The 6,790-nt window shown below is 48.2% G+C and overlaps 2 protein-coding genes across 2 annotated transcripts in view; both read left to right on the top strand.

The window, feature by feature from the left end:
• The window catches only part of LOC309703515 (butyrophilin-like protein 2), a 227,160-nt gene extending 221,425 nt beyond the window's left edge, over nucleotides 1–5,735 (top strand). The window contains exon 8 of the transcript XR_014275914.1: nucleotides 5,651–5,735. The gene's annotated coding sequence lies outside the window, so the exon portion shown is untranslated. The remainder of the gene's footprint in view (nucleotides 1–5,650) is intronic.
• The window catches only part of LOC309703463 (uncharacterized protein), a 179,477-nt gene that overhangs the window by 55,429 nt on the left and 117,258 nt on the right, over nucleotides 1–6,790 (top strand). The gene's annotated exons all lie outside the window — the stretch shown is intronic.

Here is a 6,790-nt window from a genome sequence, read left to right as displayed (position 1 = left end):
TGTATGAGAACGGCTCTGACCAGCCTGAAGAACAGCACCAGGCTTACAGAGACCGAACGAAGATGAATGAAGACCTGCTGAAAACTGGAGACCTCAGTCTGACCCTGAAACACCCCACAGATGGAGACAACAGGACCTACACCTGCACCGTCTACAGCAGGGAGGGAAACATCCTGATGAAGAAACAAGTGGAGCTGAAAGTCAGAGGTCAGTGCTGTAGATACAGGGCAAAGGTCCTATAGCAGCAAACAGCAGCTGATGCACAAATCTTTGTCTGTGTTAATAAAGCTGGATCAGTTCAAATAGCTTGTTGCTCTGCACTTGAAAGCAGCAGTTTTGCTAATGCAGTGTAGTGTACTTCTCCCAGTGAAGCAGCAGCATTCAGCCTGTTAGAGTCAACACAAATGTCTCCATCCAAGCTCATGTTGTGCTTTGTTGTCCTCTCAGTCCCCCGGGTGGAGGTGGATTCAGGGGAGGAGTCTGTCCAGCTGCCCTTAAACACCACACTTCACCTGCCTGAAGATGCTAAAGTGGAGTGGATGGATAACATGCCTTCTTGACCAGCTGTGTGGTGTTCAGTGTCCAGGTGAGGTCCTCAGAGATGTAGACGCCCAGGTACCTAAAGCTGCTCACCCTCTCCACTCCAAGGCCCCGGATAAACAGTGGCTGGTGAGGCCTCCTCTTCTTCCTCATGCCCAATATCATCTCCTTTGTCTTGTCAGTGTTGAGTTTGAGGTTGTCGTCCTCACACCATGACACCAAAGTGACCACCTCTCTCCTATAAGCCACTTTGTCCCCTCCAGTGATGCGAACTTCAAAATAATGTTATCTTTGTTGGAGGTGACACAGTCGTGAGTGTACAGGGTGTAGAGGATGGGGCTGAGGACGCAACCTCCGAAGGCGGAGCTGTAATCATACCCTGATGTATGAGTCTGTGTTTTCTAGGTGGGTGAGTGAATAGTGAAGGGCAGCAGTGATGGTGTCTGATGTGGACCTATTGGGCCTGTAGGCATACTGCAGGAGCGTGTCTGTGATGTTGCTCTGGATGTAGGCCAGCACCACTCTCTCAAAGCACTTTGCAATGAGTGGAGTGAGTGCAACTGTTCTGTAGTTGTTCAGGCAGGTGGCTGGGCTTTTCTTGGGGAGAGGGATGATGGTTGTGACCTTAAACATGTGGGGACAGTGTTCTGGGAGAGGTTGAAGATGGAGGTAAGAACCTCAGCCAGCTCATTTGCAAATGCTTTAAGAACCCGTCCCACCATGTTGCCTGGTCCTGCTGCCTTTGAGGGTTGATCCTCCTCAGGGCTTTGTGCACCTGGTCTATTGAGACTGCTAGCAGGGGTGGGGGTTGGGTGGTCTGGAGGGTCTGGAGGATCTGGGATGTCTCAAAGCGGATGTAGAATGCATTGAGATCATCCAGCAGACTGCCTGCAGAGCTGATGGTGCTGGTGCTGGTGCTGGCCCTATACTCTGTGCTGCAGGCCTTGCCACATGCGCCTGCGGTCAGCAGAAGAATAGAAGCCATCCAGCTTCTCTCTGTATTGCCTCTGTTCCGCTGTGATGGCTTTCCTCAGTCCGGACTTTGCAGCTTTGTACAGCAGTTCTCCATGCTGGCTGCAGTTTGAAACACATCCCAGTCTGTTTGGACAAAGCAGTCCTGTAGGATGCTCTCAGTCTCTGGTGTCCAGAGTTTCACAGGTTTAGTGACAGGGTTCGATTGTTTCAGTTTTTGCCTGAAAGTCGGGTACTTGAACAGAGAGATGTGGTGCAGCCCTGAATGCTGTAGACAGGGTGTTCTTGTCACGGGAAGCAATGGCCACGTATTGGTGGTATTTTGGGAGTGCAGTCTGTAAGTTGCACTTATTAAAGTCCTCAGCAACAATAAAAACAGCATCTAAATGAGTAGTCTCTAATGCACTGATGATGTCATAGTTTGCCGAGCGCTGCTGTGGAGTCAGCTCACGGCAGGATGTAAACAATGGCCAGAAGCACAGCTGAGAACTCCCGCGGCAGATAGTAGGGGCAGCATTTCAGCATTAAAAACTCCATATCTGGCAAACAGTACTTGTGGATAGTCTGTACGTCTCCACACCATGATTTATTAATCAACGCACACACACACCTCCCCCAATACCCTTACCGGAGGCTGTAGGCTCCAAGGAGGCTCCTTGGTATATAGAATGGGTCTGCAGTTGAATGGTGCACACTTTGTCTTGAGCCAGGTCTCGGTGAAAATAAGAGCGCAGCATTCTCCAATTCCCCCGCCTCCCCCTCTTGCGTTGCTTATGTTGTCGTTTCCGAAGTGCTATCCTGAGGTCAGCTGAGTCACTAGGGCTCGGTGTTTAAGGGAGTGGTGGTGGCGGTGGCTGCCGCGGCGAACAATGACTTGAAGTTCCGGTGGAAGGGTGAAGTCCAGAGGATTGTATGTGTTACCGATGTCAAGTAGTGCCTGATGTTAATAGTGCACTGCACTTATCAAGTGCAAACAAAGCAAAAAGTAAACTGGGAACATTCAGCGTCTCAAAGATTGACCTGTTAGCACCTGCAGACATTGTTGAGCTGGCTCTGCTGATCTTGTCTTCATTTCTCCACTATTTGGAGAAGCTTCAGCAGGATCCACAGTCAGAGTCAAAGTGGAGTTCTAGCATGGACGTGACGCTTCAAGAAGCTTCAGACAGACAGTGTTCTCCAAAAGTTCTGCTCTAAAAGGAAACTTTGAGCTGGCTCTGTGCTTGTTGTAGTCAGAAGGATGGAGGCTGGATCTTTGATGAGTGCTTGCACACAGGCTGTCTTTAAGTATTCTGGGACACAGCCAGAGGACAGACGAGTGTTCATTATTGGAAGCAGCCGAGGGGCAGGGACATCCCAAACTTCACTCAGGAACTTTGGAGGAATCATATCTACACAGCTTGATGAGCGTTTCAGTTGTGCCACAGTCCTTCAAAGCTCCTCCATAGAGACTGGCACAAAAGAAGATCAGATATGGTGGCTGGGGTCGGGACATCAAGAAAAGAATCAGGAGCTGCTGTTTTGGATTTCCTCTCATTCATTTGATGCTTCAGAAAGTTTAGAAAGTGAAGACGTTCCTCACTCGATGCCGTAATCTGATGAAAACTTGCAGGATTTCAAAGACGCTCCACTGAGCTCCAAAGAGCTCTGGGCTGTGCTTATTAGAATGAATTAAAGGAGAGAAATAGCCGGCCCTCGCCTCCTTCACCTGTTCATTGAAAGCAGTCGTTCATGCTTTCATCTCTTGATGACGCAGCTGAAGATTCACCTTCTTCCGTCTCCTTTCTGCCCTCCGGCATTGTCTTTTCAGACTGTGAATGTCTTTGTGGATCCAGGGCAGCGAGCGAGCACCACGTTTAGTCCTGATCTTAAAGGTGCAGTTGAATCTAAAGTGGATGTACAAAGGAGGTTCAGATCATTCAGAGTGTTTGTGTGTGTGAGGGAGGAGGAACACCAGTGGTGGTAGAAACACTGATGAACATGTTTCTCCTGCTTCCTCATGAAAAGAGCGTCAGCGTACTGACACAGCTGCTTTTGCCTGATCACTTGGAAAAATGATCTCAAACAGAATCCATCAATGATCAGAGAGAAACACATCAGCTCAAAGCCTGGAGTTCATACTGAAGCCCACAGTTATATGTAGGCCAACAACACACTGTTTGAAACCAATGAATTTACTGTACTGAGGAACTCAAATGAGTCAGTAAGATCATCAACATGGATCTTAAAATCAGCAGCTCAGATCATGTGATCACACATAAGAACCATGGAGCAGGAAACATCTGAGAGTTCAGCTCCAACTCTGATGGAGTCTTAGGAGGGCGGAGATACCTGCACAGATAGGAGCTGTTTCACACTTTAACAAGCAGCACCTCCAAACTACACCCTTCATCCACCTTAATAGTGGAGCATTTGAAGCCAAAGCTCCACCCACCCAGCCACTTTCTCTGGGCTGACTGAAACAATCATATGTGGGGTCAGAGTTCACAGACTAGACAGTCCTCTCCAGGGTTCATCATGTTTCTGTTCAAAACATCAAATCAAGCTGATGGGAAGTTGTAGAATCCTTCAGAATAAAAGCCTGACTATTCAGAGCTCCAACATTAAGAAGAGCAAAGTGAACCAAGGTGGGTGGAGGCAGCAGAGAAACTGTAGGGTGGAGCTGAATGCTTCATCAATGGGATGATGCAGCAGATTTCCTCCACCTTGCACAAACTGTCCTGTTAGTTATTATGACTGGAACATCCAAAATGTCTCCAGAGGCTCCGAGTCCAGCTGAACATGTATTAGTGTTTAGAGTGGAACTGAGGTGATAGGGACTAGGACCTGGGGGACGTCAGTCAGTGACGGAGCGGTCAGCAGGTGTGGGCAGGTGTGGACAGGTACTTGATGGACTGTTTCCTGCTGGACTCCATATGATATGTTAGCAGAGAGGATCTGGCTCCTGATTGGCTGAAGTGGAGCCCATCTGCTGCAGAAAGATGCCTCCTGTCCCAGAAAACATTGAAGTTGTCTCTAAAGCCCAGGCTGTGGGAGTCACACACAGAGGAGAGCCAGGTGTGGAGGCCGAGCAGCCGCCCAAACGCCCCACGGCCACAGGTGGGAGTGGGGCCGCAGATACAAACTCTACGGTGGGCTTGTTTCACAGCCTCACAAAGACACACAAAGTCCAGTTTGAGGAAGTGGGAGCGCTGTTTGGAGTCCGGTTGGTGCCCATGTGGATAAGGATGGTGTCGGCCTCCGGACGGGATCGTATTCTGCCAGGAAACTTGTCTAAAATGTCCCAGAGCGTCGGGCTGGGAAAAGACAGAGCGCACGCCTCCTTTATTGTGAAATTCCTCACCATGGTAACTGAACACATCAGCTGGTCTGCAGCAGGTTCAGAGTTTGAGGCTCAAAGTGTCCCATTTTCACTGATTGTTTCCCGACGACATGCTTCACGTGTGATATGGATCCTCTGCTGAAGGAATCTGCTGTCTATCCACAACCTGTTGATCCGTGTCTGACTAACAGCAGCGCAGGAAGCCCTGCAGTTACAGAGAAACTGTCTGAGTCGCATTGTTGCTGCAGTTTACCTGCAACTGCTGTGAAGAAAAAGTCTCACTGTGTTTGTGTTTGGTCCTAATCTGCTGCCTGTCTGTTTGACATGCTGGATTTCCAGCTGATAGATGACAGATTAGAAACTGATCAGTCTATTGATCACACAATATTCCATCAATAGAATTGATTGGACTTTGATTTGTGTAACAAAGTGATTTCCACGTCTCCTTCATGATGTGACAGTGTCAGAGCTGAATGCACTTGTAGAGTATCATGTTTTTATGGCTCACATTTAAAGTGTTGCAGCTCTAATGTACAGCTGTCATATTAGAAATAGAAGCAGCTCTGATTTTAGTGCTCAAAGAAATCTATGAAGTGATGAATTCACACATGAACAGTTTTCTGCAGCGTTCCTCTCGGCCTTATTTGCAGCTCCACTCTTGTTTTTGCTCTAATAATTATTTCTCTCCATGAGCTGTTTCTCTGCCTGAAGGAGGCGCCACTCCATCGCTTCATTTAGTGCAGAACAAGAGTCACATGATGCTGCTCTGAACACCAATCACACTTTGTACAGCTCATGTTGTGTTTGTTGTCCTCTCAGTGTGTCAGGTGGAGGTGGAGGAGGGGGCGGAGTCTGTCCAGCTGCCCTTCAAAACCACACAAAACCTTCCTGAAGATGCTGGAGTTGTGTGAATATGTAAAGAACCTGAATACAGGAAGGTCCACCTGTATGAGAACGGCTCTGACCAGCCTGAAGAACAGCACCAGGTTTACAGAGACCGAACGAAGATGAATGAAGACCTGCTGAAAACTGGAGACCTCAGTCTGACCCTGAAACACCCCACAGAGAGAGACAGTGGGAGATATGAATGTGATGTGAGGAGGAACGGACGGATTAGATATAAAACTGTGCAGCTTAAAATCAAAGGTTTGTTTGTTTGTGTGTGTGTGTGTGTGTGTGTGTGTGTGTGTGTGTGTGTGTGTGTGTGTGTGTGTGTGCGTGTGTGTCTCTGACTGTCTTGTGTCTCCTCTGCAGGGAGAGTTCAGGTCCAGGATCAAACAGGGGACATCAGGAACAGAAGCAGCTCCATTGATCCGACTCCTCTGATGGCTGATCAATCAGTTTGATCTGTGTGTTCTTTGATTATTGATCAGTGATGTCAGAGTGGAGTCAGTGTGATGTTGTTGTTGTGTGTTTGAGACTTTTAGTGTCCATGAAGGTCTCTGCTGCCGTAGATCCTCTGAACTGTGACAGAGGTCTCACTCTGGAGGAAACTCTCAGCACTTTCCAGCAGCTCCTCCATCATGGAGGACGTTCCCTCACTGTAACAGGTGGAGGAGAGAGGAGAGGAAGCACAGGTGGATCCTCTGAGGAAGAGGAGCGTTCCTACAAACCACATGTTCACATGACCAGAGGACAAGCATGTGCAGAAACACATTAAAGTCAGCCTGTAAACTCATCAGGAAGATGTTTTCTGCTGTAAATGGAGCCGTGTTGTGTTTTTTTTAGAACAAAGGTGAGCACAGTAAGGATCAGATTTGAAAAATTATCACAGGACTGAGACGAACAAATGAGAACTGATTGTAGTTATTTTGGACTTCCTGGTGTCGACTCTGACTGAGGTGATGTTTCACAGAACCGAGTGGGCACTAACAGTTTCTGTGTCCTTGATGGAGCTTTCTCATCTTTTCAACATCTCTGCTGGACATAATCAGGAGTCTGTCGGCACATCCTCGCTGC

The sequence above is a fragment of the Aulonocara stuartgranti genome, assembly GCF_965226115.1.
Source record: "Aulonocara stuartgranti genome assembly, chromosome: 3".
Classification (NCBI taxonomy): Eukaryota; Metazoa; Chordata; class Actinopteri; order Cichliformes; family Cichlidae; genus Aulonocara; species Aulonocara stuartgranti.
This window is presented reverse-complemented; position numbering and strand designations above follow the sequence as displayed.